The 20863-nt window shown below is 45.5% G+C and overlaps 1 protein-coding gene across 3 annotated transcripts in view; it reads left to right on the top strand.

The window, feature by feature from the left end:
* Positions 1-20863, top strand: part of NEURL1 (neuralized E3 ubiquitin protein ligase 1) — a 262235-nt gene that overhangs the window by 10089 nt on the left and 231283 nt on the right. The window contains exon 1 of one of the 3 annotated variants that reach the window (XM_075935545.1): positions 1178-2039. The exons of the other annotated variants lie outside the window; for them this stretch is intronic. The gene's annotated coding sequence lies outside the window, so the exon portion shown is untranslated. Of the gene's footprint in view, positions 1-1177; positions 2040-20863 lie in introns of those variants that run through there. 3 annotated transcript variants of the gene reach the window in all.

The following is a 20863-nucleotide window of genomic DNA, read 5'->3' as shown; positions in this document are numbered from 1 at the left end:
AGGGGCAGTGTAGACAGCTCCTTCTGGCGCAAGAGCCTCTGCTGCAAAATGGTGGCTCAGTAGGTATTCAAATGAGGCTCAGTGATATTCCACACTTAGCCTCATTTGCATATTTCTCACGCAAGAAGCCGCGAGTGTAGACATAGCCCACGTCTAGACTGGCATGATTTTGTGGAAATACTTTTAACGGAAAAGTTTTTAACGGAAAAACTTTTCCGTTAAAAGTATTTCCACAAAATTAAAAAAGTTTTCCACAAAATCAAACGTTTTTCCGTTAAAAGTATTTCCACAAAAGAGCATCTAGATTGGCACAGATGCTTTTGCGCAAAAGCATCCGTGCCCAGTATAGACGCGCTTTTGTGCAAGAAAGCTCGGATGGCCATTTTAGCCATCGAGTTTTCTTGCGCAAAAAATTAAGGTGCCTGTCTACACTGGTTCTCTTGCACAAGTATTCTTGCGCAAGAGGGCTTATCCCTGAGCGGGAGCGTCAAAGTATTTGCACAAGAAGCACTGAATTCTTACATTAGAACATCAGTGCTCTTGCACAAATTCAAGTGGCCATTGTAGACACTCTAGGGCTACATCTAGACTGGCGTGATTTTCAGAACAGAGCATGTAGATTGGCACAGACACTTTTCCACAAAAGCACTTTTTGCAAAAAAGCATCTGTGCCAATCTAGACACGCTTTTCTGCAAAAAAGCCCTGATCGCCATTTTCACGATCGAGGCTTTTTTGCGGAAAACAAATCTGGGCTGTCTACACTAGCCCTTTTGCGCAAAAGTTTTGCACAAAAGGACTTTTGCCCGAATGGGAGCAGTGTAGTATTTACACAAAAAGCACTGATTTCTTACAGTAGGAAGTCAGTGCTTTTGCAGAAAGTCAAGCAGCCAGTGTAGACAGCTGGCAAGTTTTTCCAGAAAAGCAGCTGATTTTCTGGAAAAACTGGCCAGTCTAGACACAGCCTGGGTGTGGCAGGGTCAGGCCTGAGAGCTGCTGCAGAGGGAGGAAAAGGCAGCCCAAAAAGGGTCAAGACCTGTAAATAGAAGCAGAGGGCTGCAGGACAATTAGATGCAGCTGGGAAGGAATTGGCTCAGGCAGATTGGGGCCAGCTGACTCCTCTGCTGGCTGGCTGAAGGCCTTTGAAAGCCTCAGCAGTTAGCATTTGGCAGCGGGGGGGGGGGTGAAGGAGAGACAGAGAGCAAGTCATACCAGCATTAGAACAGAAACAGCCAGCCAGGGAGGGAGTCCCAGAATGAGCAGCTGGGCTCCCTACCACAGAGACCTGCTGTAAACCCCAACCCCTGGAGTTGGCAGTGAGAGGCTGGCCCTAGCCGTGGTCATGGCGAGAGGGGCCCTTGCCACGTAGGCTAGATGGGCTGAGTAGGTTGCAAGTGAGGGGATATTTAGGCTGAGAGGACAGTCTCAATCAAGGGAAGTTCACCTGTGAAGGGATAGGCTGGGCTTCTATAGAACCAGGTGCTGGGAGCAGAAAGGGGACTGATCTGTAGCTACTCTCCTTAGGACAAGCAGGTGAAGGGGTTTTGACCCTCCCCTGGAGGAAGGGTTTGTTTAGCAGACCCAGGAGACCAGGGCTTAGCTGGAAGGGTGGTGAATGTAAGTCTGGGCTAGGCAAAGTAGAAAATAGTGCAGGGAAGTATCAAGATTTGTGCTAGTACAGACCTTGCCTGCTGGAGATAGGGGGGGCCCTTGGACTGGAATCTAAACTGGCAGGCCTGGGGGCCCTTACCAACCACAAGTGAGCCCCACAATCTGGGTAGTGAGTGTGGCTGCCAGGGTCTGTTTGCTCTAGCTGCTGAAGGAGAGGCTCAGTCCAGGCAGTGGCAATAAGGACTGCCCGGGATGGTGCGGAAGACCGAGCGAGCACCCTGGAAGGGCAGGGCTCTTGTGACTTGTCTGCAGGGCTAAGCCATGAAGATGAAGTGGGACAGCTCCTGAGGAGCAAGGGAGAGGCCACACAATGTGCAACTGGGCTGAAGAACTGCAAGAAGAGGGCTTTGAGCCGGGAGGCACCGCTGGGGTGAGTGGAGGCTGCCATGGCACAGTGTCTTTCCAAACATGGGGGTACTAAGATTAACTTTAACCCCTCCCTCCAACATTGTCTAGGTACTCAGCTCTGTGCTGTGAACCAAAGGAACCCGTAGCATCTGCTGGGATTTACTTATCCAAAGCTGAACTTTTCTTTGAAAGGTAGAAGTTCTAAAAACTGTAGCCCCCAATCCTCAAAGGTGTCTCAGCATCTGCCAGTCGTCTTTTCAGCAAGAGGTAGGTGCCTAAATCTCTGCAGCAGTCCAGCTGTGTTTTAGACTGCTCTGAGCTCAGTATAGTTTCTAGAGATAATCCTGCCATGGATTATATTTAGAAAATACACTGGATTAAATTCCATTTCTGCAAGGTGTAATACAAGAACACTTTTGGCCTCTTCCACATGGTTTCTAGCTTATAGACCTACAGAAACCCATGGACTCCAGTTTAGCCTGCATGTGTATATACCATGAGTGAGTTAACCTTTAAATTACTAGTTTAAAACAGAATGCTGTGCTATGCACTTCTTGAACAATTCTTATCATGCTTTCCTGAGTGGTATGGCTCCAAACGAGCAAAGTAAAGACTTGAGGGTTGCCCCACTGTTTGCAGTAGTGGTCTTCTCTTGGGTGAATCCCTTCGATTTTTCTCTAGAAATATGGCTCACTGATGAATTTCTTACTGATTTTGATCACTTCTGCTGCTCTCTACTGCTGGGGTTATTGGCTGTTGTGTGCATTCCATTAAGAGACACAGCTGAGGCTGTATTGCCAGAAGGTATAACAACCTCTGCTCAAAAATGAATTAAATAGTCCAGGCACTGATTTTTCTTGGTGCTCATGGGATGAGTATTGTGAGGGGAGAAAGGATGGTCTAGTGCAGTTCTCTCACTTCTGACAAGGAAAATTACAGCACAACCCCCTGAGGAGGGATCAAACTTGAGCCTCGCTGCCCTGGGGGGAGCAAAACCGAGCTGGTGGTGGGGCAAAGCTTGAGGCCAGGGGGCCAAAGAAGAAGATCAAGGACTTTGGCCCAAAGCAGGAGGCTTTGCAGCCTTGAGATTTGGCCGTGGCCCTGGGCATCAGGGCTCAAGCTTCAGATCTGGGTCCTAACATTTCTAAGCCAGTTCTGGTGACCCCATTCAAAAGGGGCCACGATCCACTTTGGGGTCCCAACAGACGGTTTGAGAACTGCTGGTCTAGTGGTTAAAGCACAAGTCAGGAGACCTGGGCTCTACTTCTGACATTGCTGCAGACTGACCGTTGGCAGGTAGCGTCACCTCTCTGTGACTCTGTCTTGCTGTCTGTGCAATAGGGATAATTGTTGCTGTATGTCACAAAGTGGCTGGGAGACTAAATTCACTAACAACCTCCAATGGCAGAGGCAACTCAAAATCAGTTACTCTCACCATCTGTACGTTTTCTTAGAACACCTGTAAATCTGAGTGAAGCATACCTGCTTTTTGGGTCAAGAGCTCACTTACAGGTTGTCAAGCAAGTGAATCCTTTGCACCAAAAAGCTAAAGTTGTCAAGTGTTCAATCTCCACAGCCAGGGCTAGATTGTCAGAAGAGCTCAGCTCCTATTTAGGAATTAAGTGAGCAGGGTTTTTTAATAAAAAAAAAAAAAAGCCAGACATGAGGGTCTGGAAGCATCACAGTATTACAGTGGGAGCTATTGGGTGCTGAGATGTGTGGTGTGTTTTTTAAATCTGGCTCTTCTTTTGATGCCAATGAGGAAACTGAATTCATCTGGAAATCTGGCACCAGTTGTGGGTGCTGCATTTTTTTTCAAAAGCTGTCTACAGTGCATTTCAGCCAAGGGTCTCAATGCGCTTTGTAAGAATAGGTAAAACAGTCTCCATTTTAGAGATGGACACTGAGGCACAGAGAGGGTAAGTGACTTGCATCACAGCCCTGCTCTGTGACCTCCAGCAAGTCAGGGATAGAACCCAGATTTTCCTAATTAGAAACTCGCAGTGTATCATCTGGCTTTTCTCCGTTGAAACAACCTGAAAATCATACAGATTTCTTCTCAACACCCTGCCTTTAGCGGTAGCTCACACTCTGACCATGTCAGAAGAAACCTAATCATATTATGCCTGATCCTTTCTAATTTACATTGACTTCCCATATGTCAACATGCAATTTAAAAACAGCACTGATCATCTTTTATCCTCTGTTAGGCATAAGCTCTGCTTGATTTCCCTTTAATTGCTACTTGAGTGGAGATGTGCCCGTGTCACATGCTCTGATGCTCATCCACACCATCTAATGTAAAGATTAGTATTAGAGTCTTAACTTGCTAGTAGACAGGCATTTCCCATTAAGCCAGGCGGCCAGAGAACCTATTTACAGACAGGATTCCAGCACTGTTCATCAGAAGATCAATTCAAATCTCCCTAAGTCATATCTGTTTAATTTATCATTTAATTATATTTGTATTAATCTGGATAGCTGTGCTTTGAGCAGCTGGCGCTATTTTATTTTAATTTTTTGTATGGATGCTATCATGTCACTTTTTTTCTTCCTTTAATGTAAAGAATATTTAAGTTAAAGGACACAGAAGTTTGGGGAAGGGGTGTTGTGTAGTGGTTACGTCAGAGCCTTCAGTCTCAGAACACCTGGGTGGTGTTCCCAGCTTTGCCCCCGATTTGTATTATCGTCGGTGAGAGACTGTCCTTATGCAAAAGAAAATTGTGCTTCCCTAATCTGAGAACTCTTTGAACATGTCAGCAAAATAGTGGACAGTGGAAAACTAGCTGACATAATGTACTTGACTTTCAGAAAGCCTGACACAGCTGATCCGAAAAGGTCCTGAAGAAAACGAAATAGTTATGCAGTTCTATCCGAAGTAATAAAATTAATTAATTTTGGAAAATATCATGGTGCCATTATACAAACCAATGGGCCACCCTGAGCTGGGATGCTGTGTAACATTCCAGTAACGTAATCTAAAGTGGCTATAATAGATCTGAGAGAGGTAAGGACAATTATTATATTCATGGGGAGAATTTTATCTAAGAAGAGAGGCTGAAAGGTTGAGACTGTCCTTTTAAGAAAGGTGCTGGACATGATACAAGTATATAAAATAGTGAATGGGCCAGCGAAGGTGATATGAGTGCCTCTCCACCTTTTTTCATAATATAAGGACAAGGGGCTATTTAAGGGGAAGTGTTATCTGATTTTAATATTTGTCACTTTCATAATTCAGAGGTAGATGTAGGTTGTCTGCAGGCCAAATCCAGACTGTCAAATGCTTTGTAAGACTCTGAAATTTCTATCTAACTTACCAAAGAAAATATTTTTTTAATATTTGGACCTTCACTTTACCTTGGCCAAGAAATTTGAACTTTGACAAATAATTGACTCTCAGCATAGTCCACCTATGGAACTTCTTTCCGTGGATATGGAGGCTAAGAGCTTAGCGAGGTTCAGCATTTAATGGGACATTTAGGTGGCTATTAAATCTTACTGTTTGTAACGGTAGATCATCAACAGACGACCTCCCCCAAGCTTGGAAGGGTTATAAACCCTCATGGTTCCAGGCATGAGATAACTACTACTCAGTGGGTTTGGGTAGAAACTTCCCCTAGGAGCGGGTTATTCCATAACTGTCAATGGCTGTGTCTAGACTGGCAAGTTTTTCCGCAAAAGCACTTTTGCGGAAAAACTTGCCAGCTGTCTACACTGGCCGCTTGAATTTCTGCAAGAACACTGACTTCCTACTGTCTGAAATCAGTGCTTCTTGCGGAAATACTATGCTGCTCCCGTTCGGGCAAATGTCCTTTTGGGCAAAGCTTTTGCGCAAAAGGGCCAGTGTAGACAGCTCAGATTTGTTTTGTGCAAAAAAGCCTTGATTGTGAAAATGGTAATCGGGGCTTTTTTGCAGAAAAGCACATCTAGATTGGCACGGACGCTTTTCCGCAAAAAGTGCTTTTGCAGAAAAGCATCTGTGCCAATCTAGACGCTCTTTTCCGCAAATGCTTTTAATGGAAAACTTTTCCGTTGAAAGCGTTTGCCGAACATCATGCCAGTCTAGACGTAGCCATTGTGTATATCTTCCTCTGAAGTGTCTGGTTCTGGCTACTGCCAAAGATGGGAGCGTGTGATGGACTGCTGGACTCATCTTGGATGGCAATTAGAGAATCATAGGACTGGAAGGGATCTTGAGAGGTCATCTAGTCCTGCCCCCTGCACTCATGGGAGGACTAAACCATCCCTAACAGGTGTTTGTCTAACCTGCTCTTAAAAAAAAAAAAAAAAAAAAAAGTCTGATTCCACAACCTCCTTCGGCAATTTATTCCAGTGCTTAACCACTCTGAGAGGAAGCTTTCCCCAATAACCTTCCTAAACCTCCCTTGCTACAATCTAAATCCATTATTTCTTTTGTCTTTAGAGGTCAAGAAGAACAATTTTTTCTTTCTCTTCCTTGTAACAACCCTTAAACTGTTCCAATTCCCACATTCCAATCAGCCCTCCATGCCCCATTGAATATATCTGTTTAATAATACCTAGCAATGGCAAGGTTGAATAATAAAGCAGCTGAAGTCTCACCATATTTGAGGCTGCAGCCAGCTTCTGTTATAAAACGCTATTTTAGGTAGGGGATGAAACAAGAATGTTGTACTTCTGGTTCTAGTGTGACCAGCATTAGCTGATATGGAAAGTTGTTACTGTCTAATGAATATCCAGTGGCCTAAACAAAATGAGTTGGTGCTTTTATTCCATTCTGTATTGGACGGTTTTCCCAGGTCACTATTGGCACTCATTGGCCTGGGACCAAATAGATCAGGGAAGCTGTATAGCCTGTGTTACAGGAGATAAAAAAAGCTAGTTACAATGGTTCCTCCTGGCTTTATAATCAATGAATCGATGAGACTGACCTCACAACAAGAGAGGTGGGCAGTGTATAGAGGAAACCATCTGTAACTTAGACCACAGCAACAGCTAAGATTGAGACCTCTACCGCAGGGGCTAGGAGGCCACTGGCTTTTAGCTCAGAGGCTAGAGGCTCCTATAGTAAGCTTGCATAAGAACATAACATAAGAACGGCCGTACTGGGTCAGACCAAAGGTCCATCTAGCCCAGTAGCCTGTCTGCCAACAGTGGCCAGCACCAGGTGCCCCAGAGAGGGTGGACCGAAGACAATGATCAAGCGATTTGTCTCCTGCCATCCTTCTCCAGCCTGTGACAAACAGAGGCCAAGGACACCATTTCTATCCCCTGGCTAATAGCCTTTTATGGACCTAACCTCCATGAAATTATCTAGCTTCTCTTTAAACTCTGTTAGAGTCCTAGCTTCAGAGGTCCCAGGTTCAAATCTGTATGGTAGTGGTTACATATAGAACTCACAGAAAAATGTTTCTCCAGTTGTCAGCCTAGTGCTTTCCACTACCATAAAATCAACCATAAGAAATTAAAAAGTAGGAATGGGGAAAGATGTGGAAGGTAAACTCCAGATTTGGAAATGTGAATACTGAATCCATTATTAATAAAGGTGTTAAGAAAAAAAAATCTGCATTGAAAATGCTGCTGACACACAGGAAAGTGGCATACAGAATTAAAATTTCATATCCACTGGCGTCTTGCGATAGAGGTTTCATGATCCATACCCAGCAATCCTGCTAAAAATAGACGCGTTATCTAATCTTCCAGCCTACTGTATGACAGAAGATCACAAGAAGGAAAACAGTTTGATGTAGCTTTCAGCTGTTTTCTCACTGCTTTCCTAGCCTGCACTAGAGCATTATTGCTGTATCCCTTGTAATTCATATGAAGACAGTGTTGTTCAAAAATAGAGAATGCCAGTGGAGGAGAGTTCAGATAAAACACAGAAGATTTATGATGCAGTTTAGATATGGCCATGTAGGAAAGAGGATGAGGAACTTACTGCTAATTTGTAATCTTAACAGCATTTTTCTGGGTGCAGTAAGAGCTTCAGTGTGCCACATGTATTATGCCACATTCGGAGTAAGGGTTTGTTAACTAAATGCTTCAAACATTTGACTGCAGAAAGAACCAATTTCCTAAGAAGTAATTAAGAGAGATAATGCACCATGGACCGGACTTGCACCAGTTGGAATCTGATCCAAACAACTTCACTGAAGTCAAGTGAGAGAGCCTCTGTGACCCTGATGGGCTTTGGATTGGATCTCTAAATGCTGAGCAACCCCATTCCACTTCATTTGGTCTTAGCCAAATTCTACTTGGACTTCTTTGTATGTTGATGATCCAGTGGAGGGCCTCTGTTGCCCCAAACTCCCATTGATCCCAATGGGTGTTACGTATGTGAAGGCCAGTGCATCTTTTAACACATGTAATCCTTGAGTCTAATCAAATTACACTTATAAATCTTAATGTACAAGAACGTGTTTATTCCTCCCACCACGCACTCTGGTTTGGGGAGTAAGGAGAGAACCCAGAATGTTAAAATGCTATACAATTAAATACACAGGCTCAGGAGGCTGGAAAAGAGTGTGTATGGAGAGGCAAAAGACTTGCCGGGCCCTGGGCAAAGTAGGGGAGGGGGCATGGCTCTGTGCTTCTGGAAGGGAGGGGCCTCTGGTAGAAAGGGCAGGCATGGAGACAGTCAGTGTATGGTGAGCACCCGGAGTGCTCCCTTCCCCCATGTCCCAGCCAGCTCCTGGAGTGTGCTGTGCGGTGCTTTGGTGGCAATTAAAAGTGCCCAGGGCTCCTGCCGGAGCAGCAGCTGAAAATTCCCAGCTCTTTTAAATCTCCAGGCCCTGGGGCAGATGCCCCTTTGCCCCCCGTTGGCGGGCCTGACTACCTCTGAGTGCTGAATGCATCTGAACAGTCTTACTAAGTGAACTACAGTCATGCTGGTGGAGGTGGTGGTATGGTATTTAGACACCTGTCCACTAGAAATGGGTCACTGTCATATAAGGCACCTAGCAGACCTCTGCTAATAACGATTAATTTCCAGTCACTACCAGTGTTGGATAGATTCATACCAGCAACAAGAAGGGGAAAGGTTCCTTCTCTTCTCCTGTGTCGATCATCCCTCGGCAGCTGCCATGCCCTCCTTGCTGACGTTTGTCTGTCCTACCCCCCCAACCCATGCAGGCTCCTTGATCTCCACGTAGGCTCCCCGACACAGGGCTTGCTTTAGAGAGTATCTAAAAATGTGCTGCCAGGGAAATCAGTGCTAAGAAACCAAGCAGCATGTGTGTGGGTGATTAAAGCAGTAGGGTAGGTGCGTGGAACTGATGAGCTCTGTTCTCTGTTAGTTGGGAGGGTGACATCATTGGCAATCGTCTCTGCAATGCTGGCTTGAGACTTTCTTTCTAACCTTTGATCTTTATTTCCCTTGGGAAAAGAAGGGGGTGGCTGGTGACTAAACAGAACACCCACTCTCCTCTCCTGCCTAGCCGATGAGATAATTGTGCCGTGGTAACTTGCCTGCTTCCTTAGTGGTATGCAGTGTATTAATTTCCTGGATACGACCATCCGCTCCAACAATGGAACCAGAGATTGGCTGTCTGTAAGAGTGAGATTTACAGCTCCAAACAGTGAGAGTCTAGGCCAAAGAGTGGGACTTTCCAGGTGGTACGTTAGGTTATTGCTCATCGTTGGTTAATCCAATAGTCCAGGTTTTTAATTCAACCAGAATTTAATAGTTTGTTTTAATACAAACACTGTTTAATATTGTGCATAAAACTCTTCAGTGTCCTGATTCACACTAACGTCTAAGGCATGTGAGAATTCTGTGTGCAATACAAACCAGTGAATTTTAATAACTGTTTGCTGGTCAGAACAAAAAGCTGGTTGGTTGGAGATCTTTTAGGACCAGAGTTGTTAACCCCTGTTTTTGGCACATAGTCAGTGCTCAGTTGATTTTTTTTTCAGCGTCTCTTGTTCTGTTTATAAAAACTTAAACTCTTTATCAATTTGTTTATTTTGCATATTATCTTGTCATAGTGACCATCTATTTAAAAACACTTTACACAGCAAATCATTTGTTGCTCATATTAATTTACAGCCTACTCAAATGATCAGATTTCAAAATGAATAAATGCAACATACATTATTTTTACATTTATTTAATGTATTTGGTTATTTTGTTTGAGTTCTGTAATCAAGGTAATTAAATTGAATTTAATTAAGGTGACTCTAATAAACCATAGATAAATGATTCCGAGTCCACATTCTTTTTAATATCTAATTTGATTTCACATTTTATTTGTGTACTTTGTTATATTGCCATGTGCCCAGTTGTGTAGTTTTTCTTATTTCTCTTGGTGCCTCAAACTTGAAACACGGCTCAGGATTGACCAGCTTCACTTGAATAATACAGCACAGTGTCCTGGTTTGGTCTGAATCAGAGGCTGAGCCTTTTGATCCAGCCTGCAGCCTGCCTCACCAGGACCCCGCGGTAGGCTCTTTGTCTGTCTGCTGCTGTTCAAAATGGCTGGTGGCTCCCTTTGGACACCTCACACCCCTGGCAGAGGGAGGAGACTCTGCACGCTGCCCTTGTCACCAGCCCAATCATCACAGCTCCCATTGGCTGGAAACTGGCTAATGGGAGCTGTCATGATTGGGCTGAGTGTGCAAAGTCTCCCCTTCCCACCACTAGGGGCACGCAGGGCGCAGCGCGGCAAATGGAGGGAGCCTCCAGCTGTTTTGAGCAGCCTGGGGCTGCAGCAGGTAGAGCGTCTGCTGTGGATTACCACTTATGGTAAGCACCTCCTGGCCAGAACCTGCCATTGGCACCCCACCCCCTCTTTCTCCCCAACTCCCTGCTCAGGTCACTACCCAAACCCTCTGCACCCCCGCCCCCATCCCAGGGGACAACTCCCTCCCAGATCCTGCAGCGCCTCCTACACTCCTCCCCCAGGTCAGAGTTCTTTCCTGCACCCATGCCTCCTCCCTGACCCTGCATACCAATCCTCTGCCCCTGGTCACCTCCCAAGACCTCTGCACCCCTCTTCTCCCCCCCCCCCCCATCCCAGGTCATAACTCTCTCCCTGCACCTCCCCCAGGCCAGAATCCTCTCTTGCATTCCTACCCTCTCCCAGACCCTTCATCCCAATCTCCTGCCCCAGGTCACAACCCTCTTCCTTTACCCTAACTCCCTCTCAGACCTCACACCCCCTTCTGCACCCCAGTCCCCTACCCCCAGCTCCCTTCTGCACCCAACCTCTGTCCCAGAACCTGCACCCTCTCCATAGAAAAGCGTGGCCCTTGCCCAACTACCAAAACCTTGGAGTGCTTTTCCCCCCTCCCCGCCCCCCAATCAAAAATCATTGCCCGTCTCTGGTCTGAAGGATGTCTTATTCTTCTGAACACACACTCTTCTGCAGCTTGAGAGAGGGGGTAAAACTAAAAGAAGCCTGGAAAACTTGACAGTCATGGGAACTTAAGGCCACGAGAGTTTAGGGATTTTTTTTTGACATTGCTAAGATATGACCACATATTGTCTACCCTGTATTATTATTTATATGGAGATAGGTATATCTCCTAGAGCTGGAAGGGACCTTGAGAGGTCATAGACTCCAGGCTTCATGGCAAGACCAAATACCATCCCTGACAGATTTGCCCCAGATCCCTAAGTGATTGAACTCACAACCTTGGGTATAGCAGGCTGGTGCTCAAACCACTGAGCTAGCCAGCATGATTTGTGTCACTTTATAGAGCTGCCTCATCCACCCCCACTGAGGAATAGCTGACTTCTGCATCAGTTAGTAATAGGGATGTTAGCTATTGGTTATTTTAGTAATCGTGTCGCCGCAACAATTTTTAGCAGTTACTACAATGCTCCCAGCGGTGAGATCGGATGCCAGTGCACTCCTGGTCCCACTCACAGGGAGCCCCCTGCCACCCTGTGCTGCTGCCTCTGCATCAGAGGCAGCAGCACAGGGTGGCAGGGGAAGCTGGTCCGCGAAGGGAGCTGGTTAAATTCGACAGCTTACAACCTACACAAACATGACAGACACAGGGCAGGGGAAGGAGCATATAACACACCAGCAGAGTCAATAATGTGATGGAGGCAAGCAGTGTGTCAATACCGTGATTTTTTTTTTTTTTTTTTTTTTTTTTTTTTTTTGGACAGGCGTGGATTGGCTAGAATGGGAGGATCAACTAAATGGGAGGAGGTGATGTGGGTCAGGGCAGAAGAGAAGATGCTAGGAGGGACAAGTGAGGAGTGAAGTTGATCAACACATGGCAGAGTTCTCTGAATGTCCAGATGTGTCTGCGTTGGCTGCTTCTGCCCCATGGGCTGGTGTGTCTATTTGGGTTCCTCTCTGCTCCTCTCCCTGCCTTCCCCACACCCTGTGGCCCTGAGATACCACCTGAGTCCTAGTGCTTTCTCTGTGTGTGTGTGTGTGTGTGGGGTTTTGAGTCCAGAGTACTTCCGGGTCAGAGGAGTGGCTGTCCTAATGCAGCAACCTCTGCCTTCATTAGGGCATGTCTGCACAGCAGGGCAAAAGTCGAATTAAGCGACGTCAATTGCGTAGCAGAACATAAGAACATAAAATAGCTTAATTCGGCTTTTGATGCTGTCTACACAGCAGGAAGTCAAAGGAAGGACACTTTTCCTCCGACTTCCCTTACTCCTTGTGAAACGAAGGTTACTGGAATTGGACTGTAAAGTCCTCCAGCTCAACATTATTTTGAAATAATGGCTTGCCGTGTGTAGATGTGCTCTTTGTTATTTCCAAACAATGTCAGTTATTCTGAAACAATGCGGCTGTGTAGACGTAGCCTAAGACGGACACAAACGAGGTGTCAGCAGGGCTAGTGTTCGCAATGCGTTAGTGGAGATGGGCTCTTTCAGAGCAGTCCTCTCCGCGCCCGCCCCCCCCGACCCTCAGCAATGAAAGTTACCGCGTTCTTCTTTTGACAGGTGGTTGGCAACAAAAATCAGGCTGTGTTGTGGTGGCAGACCTTGATACTCTTTGCGGTGCTCCAAGGAATGCCTTGCAGGAGTGTTGCTACATTGAAATAAAATCTGTTGTTAAAAAAACCACCCAAGCCGTATTGCAGACTGCTTGTTGAAACAGATCTGGCAGAAGCTGCCTTCATGTGGTTCGGATGGTTGACTGAGTTCAGTGAAGGATGCCGGTATATGTGTGTCCTTGTGTGAGGTTGTCTAATAAATTAAAATGTGTTAAAAGCATGAATTACTTTTGCACGTATTAAGTTGGAACATAGGACTATAGGCTGGAGAGACAGTATTCTAGTGGTGTTAAGGGTGCACGAGGACTTCAGTTTAATGGTTGGTTTTTCTAAGACTTGGATACTTAGTTGGAGTCCTTTGAAATTGTGTGTGACAGGAGGGTTCAAGTTAGGGACAGCGAGACAAATTGGGGATCATTTAATTTAGGGGTTCTGGAGAAATAAGCCTGAAAAGATCCATGGTCTTGAACCTGGGCCCTCAGGTTTCTAGATAGGCCTCTTTCCTCAGTCAGGATGCCCCAGAGTCATGGCTTTAGTACAACTGACCCCTTGCTCATGAGGATCTTGACGGCGGGATGATGACCAATTGCATTGATTGGCTGGACCAAACTGTTTAAGCCAAAGGGAGGTCCAGCAAGTTGTCTGAGTCACTGAGAGACTTCCTGAGATGCTGCCCTGGATCTGACTCGCATTGATCCCTGTTGCCTGATTCTGTCTCTGACCCCTGGCTTGGACTTTGTCTCTTACCATGAGGCATGACTCACTCCCCTGCTCCAACCACTAGGTCACACTGCCCATGTCGCAGTCCTGACCACTCTGGGGGAAAGACACTGTGCCAGGCATGGATCTGACTAAGCTCCTCCTGCCTCAAAGAGGCTGTCATCCCACGAACGGGTGTCCTGCTTTCAGGCAGACAACCATCTGATGCAGGCACAAGCTGCACAGTTGGCTGCTGAAAACCAAACATTGCAGAAGTAAGTGCTCTGTGGATTCTTCGCACCCCCTGAACAATGTCAGTATTCCGAAATGAGAGTGTGGGCTAGACCTGGCCTAAGTGCTCTAAAATCTTCATGCTTTCACAGATTTTCTTTCCTCTTTTTGAAGTATGCTGTGCCTCGTGCATGATTCAAATGTGGGCTCATGAGTGGTTCCAGATATGTCTAGATAAAAATAACCAGTTTTCAAAAGTTTCTAGATTGATGATAGGATACTATATCCTATGCCACAGTGATGGGGGTGTTAGAAATGTATAGATATGGCTTTCTTTCCATTATATCTAGCGTGACTCTTGTTAGGTTATTTTTAGGCATTTGGACAAATGAACAGTCCTAATATACTGTGAGGCTGTGACAGTTTCATTTTATAACAATGCAAATATGGTATGTAAAGGCCAAGCGCTCTGCATCTAATTTAGCTGTGTTGCTTTAGCAACATGATGCGGGATGCAAATAGTTTCCTTGGTTACACTTCCTAAGTGGCATTAGATGAGCGATGGTAATAAACATGAAAGAAGATCATAATGAGAGCCAGACTCCTGTACAATAGCTTTTTATAGCTCCAGACATTATGATTAGAAAGATGGACAAAGCCGACAGCAACGATGTTTGAAAAATCTTAGCTCCTCTCGTTCTTGTGATTTTTTTTTTTTTCTTTCAAAATCCCAAATGTAGTCTGAGCTGGTGACTCTGAGGCGCTTGCACCTTCTTAGATGGTTTAAATATGGAGAGGTTCCTCTTGCCTCAGAGCTGGTGCATTTCAGGGATGAATCATAGGCTTGGAAGAGATCTCAGGAGGTCACCAAATCCTGCCTCCTACCCAAAGAAGGATCTATCCTAACTAAATCATCCCAGCCAGGGCTTTGTGAAACTGGCACTTAAAAACCTCCAGGGATGGAGCTTCCACCACCTCCTTAGGGAACCCATCCCAGGGCTTCATCACCCTTCCAGTAAAATAGTTTTTCCTAATATGCAACCTAGACCTCCTCCCATAAATGATCTGGAGAAAGGGGTAAGCAGTGACGTCGTAAAGTTTGCAGATGATACCAAACTGTTTAGGATAGTCAAGACAGAAGCAGACTGTGAGGGACTCCAAGAAGATCCCACCAAACTGAGTGATTGGGCAACAAAATGGCAAATGAAATTTAATGTGGATAAGTGTAAAGTAATGCACATCGGGAAAAATAACCCCAACTATACATACAGTATGATGGGGGCTAATTTGGCTACGACAAATCAGGAAAGAGATCTTGGAGTTATCGTGGACAGTTCTCTGAAAACTTCCACACAGTGTGCAGCGGTGGTCAAAAAGGCAAATAGGATGCTAGGAATTATTAGGAAAGGGATAGAAAATAAGACCCAGAACATCTTACTGCCCCTGTATAAAACTATGGCACGCCCACATCTTGAATACTGTGTACAGATGTGGTCTCCTCACCTCAAAAAAGATATTTTGGCCTTGGAAAGGGTTCAGAAAAGGGCAACTAAAATGATTAGGGGTTTGGAACGGGTCCCATATGAGGAGAGGCTAAAGAGACTGGGACTTTTCAGTTTAGAAAAGAGGAGGCTGAGGGGGGATATGATAGAGGTCTATAAAATCATGAGTGGTGTGGAGAGGGCTGATAAAGAAAAGTTATTTATTAGTTCCCATAATAGAAGAACTAGAGGACACCAAATGAAACTAATGGGTAGCAGGTTTAAAACTAATAAAAGGAAGTTCTTCACACAGCGTGTTGTCAACCTGTGGAACTCCTTGCCAGAGGAGGCTGTGAAGACTAGGACTATAATAGAGTTTAAAGAGAAGCTGGATAAATTCATGGAGGTTAGGTCCATAAAAGGCTATTAGCCAGGGGATAAAATGGTGTCCTTGGCCTCTATTTGTCAGAGGCTGGAGAGGGATGGCAGGAGACAAATTGCTTGGTCATTGTCTTCGGTCCACCCTATCTGGGGCACCTGGTGCTGGCCACTGTTGGCAGACAGGCTACTGGGCTAGATGGACCTTTGGTCTGACCCAGTACGGCCGTTCTTATGTACTGCAACTTGAGACCATTGCACCTCATTCTGCCATCTGTCACTACTGAGAACAGCCTCTCTCCATCCTCTTTGGAACCCCCCTTCACACAGCTGAAGGCTGCTCTCAAATCCCCCCTCATTCTTCTCTTCTGTAGACTAAACAAGCCCAAATCCCTCAGCCTCTCCTCGTAGGTCATATGCTCCAGCCCTTTAATCATTTTTGTTGTCCTCCACCTGACCCTCTCCAATGTGTCCACATCCTTTTTGTAATGGGGAGCCCAGAATTGGATGCAGTACTCCGGATGTGACCTCACTGGTGCAGAATAAAGGGGAATAATCACTTCCCTCGATCTGCTGGAAATGCTCCTCCTGATGCACCCTAATATGCCATTAACCTTCTTGGCTACAAGGGCGCCCTGTTGACTCATCTCCAGCGTCTCATCCACTGTAATCCCCAGGTCCTTTTCTGTTGAACTGCTGCTTAGCTAGTTAGTCCCCTGTAACACTGCTTGGGATTCTTCCGTCCCAAGTGCAGGACATAATGAAACCCTACAGGAGATGATGCAGTGCTGTAGGCCCTCTCTGATAATATATAAAGACGGTCCATGCCCCACTGAGGTTATGATCTGTAGATTAAGTGTGGGGGCAGGGAGCAACAGGAATGATAGATAGTTCCTTGTGGGCCTTTTGGAAGAAGTCAGTGTCAGACTAACGCGGCTATCCCTCTGAACCATGACGAGGTTCTGAAGTTCAGTTTGGATTCTCACCTAAATCTTGTTGATCTGTCACATTGGCCTGTAATCCTTACAAGAACAGGCTTTTTCAGGAGATTTCCGGTGCTTGCTGCTGGTCTGGTGATATTGCAACATGAGCAAGACTGGCCAGAAAATGTTTTTTATTCTCTCCATGGAAAGTTTTCATCTTTTCAATAAAAAACCTGGAAATCCAAAATTTTTGGCCAAACCCCCCAAAATTGAGAATTTTGATTCAGAAATTCTACTTCAGTGCCTTATTACAGGAGCCATAGCTCCTCATGCCCCCTTCTCCTTTGTGGACAGTCTCCCCAAGCAGAACTACATCTCTCATGATGTTCCATGGTCTCCCCACTTGATAAGCCTCAGCTGTACATCCTGAAATTCCTTTGGCTATGATGCATTATCATGGGAGATGTAGCTGAAAGAAATGGATTTTGAAGAAGGGTCTGAGAAGAGAACTATGCCAGGCAGACTGTTCTATCCATTGAAATGATGCAAATCGAGGTGTGGAGTTGTGCGTGAAGGCTGTGTTGCCAAGTCTTGTGGTGATTGGTGATTTTTCTGAAAGACTCAGTTGTTAGAATTAAGAGATTGTGTGAGACTATCAGTGGCTTTTTAAGTAAGTTTTTTGCAACCAGGACGCTGAGAGAAAAGCTTGAGTGTAGCCTAGAAATACAGAAACCAGAAGGCAAATTTAAAGTACCGGTAATCCAAATATATTATTTTAAAGCAATCTCATCATATTTGCGGCCTGACTCATAAATTTTGAATGCCTGATGTTGGCAATCCTAAAGAGGGAACAGTGCAAAAGAGAGGAGTGGAAGGAAACCAAGCCTGAGCGTCCTCAAAATAGGTTCACTTGCCATAGTTAGGGAGCGAAAAGACTTATTTGATGAAGAGTCCGTCTTGTAACCAGATCAGAGACAACTTTAGTGGTGTTCAAAATCCGGTTGGATCTGGCTCTTTACATTGTGCTTGTCTTCATAATGGTCTGAACCAGGGCTATTAATTCAGACAACCCCTGAACTTTGGGATGTTTAAGATCCAGATGCCTGTATAGTGGCTGATGCACATCTCCCTAATTTTATCCTGGCAAGTTGGTGAGCTTGTGGTATTGACAACACATAAGGTCCTGCATTTTAAGTGAACGACAAAATGTAGACCCAGCCACTGCAACTCTTTTCTGCTTTGTTTATGCAGATTTCAGTCAAATGCCAATGGAATATCTTTCCAAGGAGATCTCAGCGGAAAATAACCCTGTTGGAATGAATCCACCTTTATGTCACGTTTATCTCATGGCCTGTGTGCTTCATGTCAGCACTAATTAATTTGGATCCTTGGCCCTGCATATATTTATGACTGTTTGGGAGAGTCACAATAAAATGACTGTGTGAGGAGATCAGAGCCATCAGCTTCCTGGGGAAAGGCAGTGGGACTGTATTCTTTGTGCATGACATAAGAGGCTTACAAGAGGCCAGGAATGAAATCCTGCTTCTCCCCTCATCTAAGGAGGCATTTTGCTGTGTACATAAAGCCAAAGCTCTTTCCAGAGGGTGTTGATGGAAGCACTTTCTATGGCTTCATGAGAATAAAATATGAAGATGGGTGGCCCTCCCCGTGTTGTCCCATAGCCCGACTCTGTCTAGGGTGGCTGGGATTTCACTCTGGTGACTGTAAATCACCAGAGAGAAGCTAGAGTCATGGGATCCCAAGATGCAGTTGCGGTCATGGGGCTCCCCTCATCCAGGTACAGCTAGAGTAACTGGGCTTGATGCAGAGGGTCCTGGGAGGGATTTGTGACAACAAATCCTTGTAGCTTAGTGCAGAGTGGCTGAGCAGCTGCTCCCTTGCTGCTGTGGTCTTTGAGGGAGTGGGATGTGACCCCCACTTGTCCTATTCTGAGGGACTCATTGGCAGGATTAGGGAGCAGAGCATCCTCTGGCACAGCAGAGCAGCTGCTTTCCTGCAGTTAGGGCCTTGCCCACCTGCCAGGAGGGTGCTGCCTTTGGCTACTGAATTCTCATACATTTCTGGAACTTTCGCTTAAATATGGTTGGGAATAAAAGAACCCTCCTCCCTGATACAGTGGGTGAAAGGCATACAATAGTAAAAGCTCCTTTGGCTCCTAGTACCCCTGGATCCCCATTGCTTTTCTGTCTTGCGAGGCCATAGATGTCTGCTTTACTTGCAGTAGTGCCTAGGTCTACCTCAGTTTGCCAGGTGAGCTTCAGCAATCCGATATCTGTCATGTAAGCACCACCCTAATTTGCATTAATCCGGAGATTGGCTTTGTGCTTCTAGAAGGGGTGTGGTCTTATGCAGAAGGGGCGGGGCTTGGGGAAGCCAGCTCTTAGCGCCACCTGGAGTGCACCCCTCCATGCTCCGGTAGTGATTTAAAGGGCCCAGGGCTCCAGCCGCTATTGCTGCTGCAGTAGCAGTGGCCGATCGCCTCCCCCGCTCCCATCCATGAGCCTGGCATTAATAACAAGGTGACCCATTACCTAGTTTTAATATTTTCAAGCTAGTAAGTAAACAAACGTAGTTACAAATCCCAAGGATTTATGCATCCTATACTTGGTAATATGAGACCTGGCTAGAGAGCAGTGACACTGAGACCTTGGGGGTTCCAGAGCTAACTGAGCAATCAGCATTACCCAAAGGAGCCACAAGAGCGTGAATTCATTGTTTCATTTTCTAGTCATGTAATTCTGGCAGCAAAATGACTGACCAGCTATTGTTTTATCTGCTACAATCGGTACGGTGACCGAAGCCCTGAGGTAAGTGGGATACCAGGAAGAAACACAAGGAGGAAGGTGCAACAGAGGAGGACCCCTGAATTGTACAGAGAAGAGTAGCTGACTTTCCTCCTATCTAAGGTATCTGTACACGAATGTAAGAAGCCTGGGAAATAAGCAGGAAGAATTAGAACTCCTGGCACAGTCAAAGAACTATGATTTGATGGGAATAACAAAGACTTGGTGGGACAACTCATGTGGTTGGAGCACTGTCATGGAAGGGTATAAACTGTTCAGGAAGGACAGGCAGGGGAGAAAGATCTGGTCTCCTTATGGCAGGACCAAGCACGGTCTATATCATCCCTGATATGTCTGTCTAACCTGCTCTGTAGACTCTCTACCACTGGAGATATTTAAATCTCCCTAGGCAATTTATTCCAGTGTTTAACCACCTTGACAGTTAGGAAGTTTTTCCTAATGTCTAACCTAAACCTCCTTTGCTTGCAGTTGAAGCCCATTGTTCTCCTTGGCCTCTGATGATAGGACAAGAAGTAATTTTTCCTCCCTCCTGCTTGTGACACTCTCTTTTAGATACTTGAAAACTGCTATCATGTCCCCTCTGTCTTCTCCTTTCCAAATTAAACAAGCCCAATTCCTTCAGCCTTGCCTCATAGGTAATGTTTTCTAGACGTTTCATCATTTTTGTTGCTCTTCTCTGGACCTTCTCCAATTTCTCCATCTTTCTTGAAATGTGGTGCCCAGAATTGGACACACTACTCCAATTGAGGCCTAATCAGTGCAGAGTAGAGTGGAAGAATTACTTCTCATGTCTTGCTCACAACACTCCTGTTAATGCATTTCAGAACCATGTTTGCTTTTTTGCATCAGTGTCTCACTGACTCATATTTAGCTTGTGCTCCACTATGACCCCTAGATCCCTTTCTGCAGTACTCCTTCCTAGATAGTCCATTCTGTATGTTTGAAATGGATTGTTCCTTCCTAAGTGGAGCACTTTACATTTGTCCTTATTAAACTCCGTCCTATTTACCTCAGACCGTTTGTCCAGATCATTTTGAATTATGACCCTATCTTCCAAAACAGTGGCACCCCCTCCCCGCTTGGTATCAACTGCCATCATCTAAATCATCGATCAAGTATTGAACAGAACCGGTCCCAAAACAGACCACTGTGGAACCCCACTTATGCCCTTCCAGCATGACTGTAAATGGTTAATAACTCCTTTCTGAGAATGGTTATCCTGCCTATTATGCCCCCACCTTAGAGTAGCCCTATCTAAGTTGTATTTGCGTAGTTTATTAAGAAGGTCATGCGAGACCATATCAAATGCCTTACTAAAGTCTAGTTATACCACCTCCACCGCTTCTCCCTTATCTGCAAGACTTG

Source organism: Pelodiscus sinensis, chromosome 8, assembly GCF_049634645.1.
Source record: "Pelodiscus sinensis isolate JC-2024 chromosome 8, ASM4963464v1, whole genome shotgun sequence".
Classification (NCBI taxonomy): domain Eukaryota; kingdom Metazoa; phylum Chordata; order Testudines; family Trionychidae; genus Pelodiscus; species Pelodiscus sinensis.
This window is presented reverse-complemented; position numbering and strand designations above follow the sequence as displayed.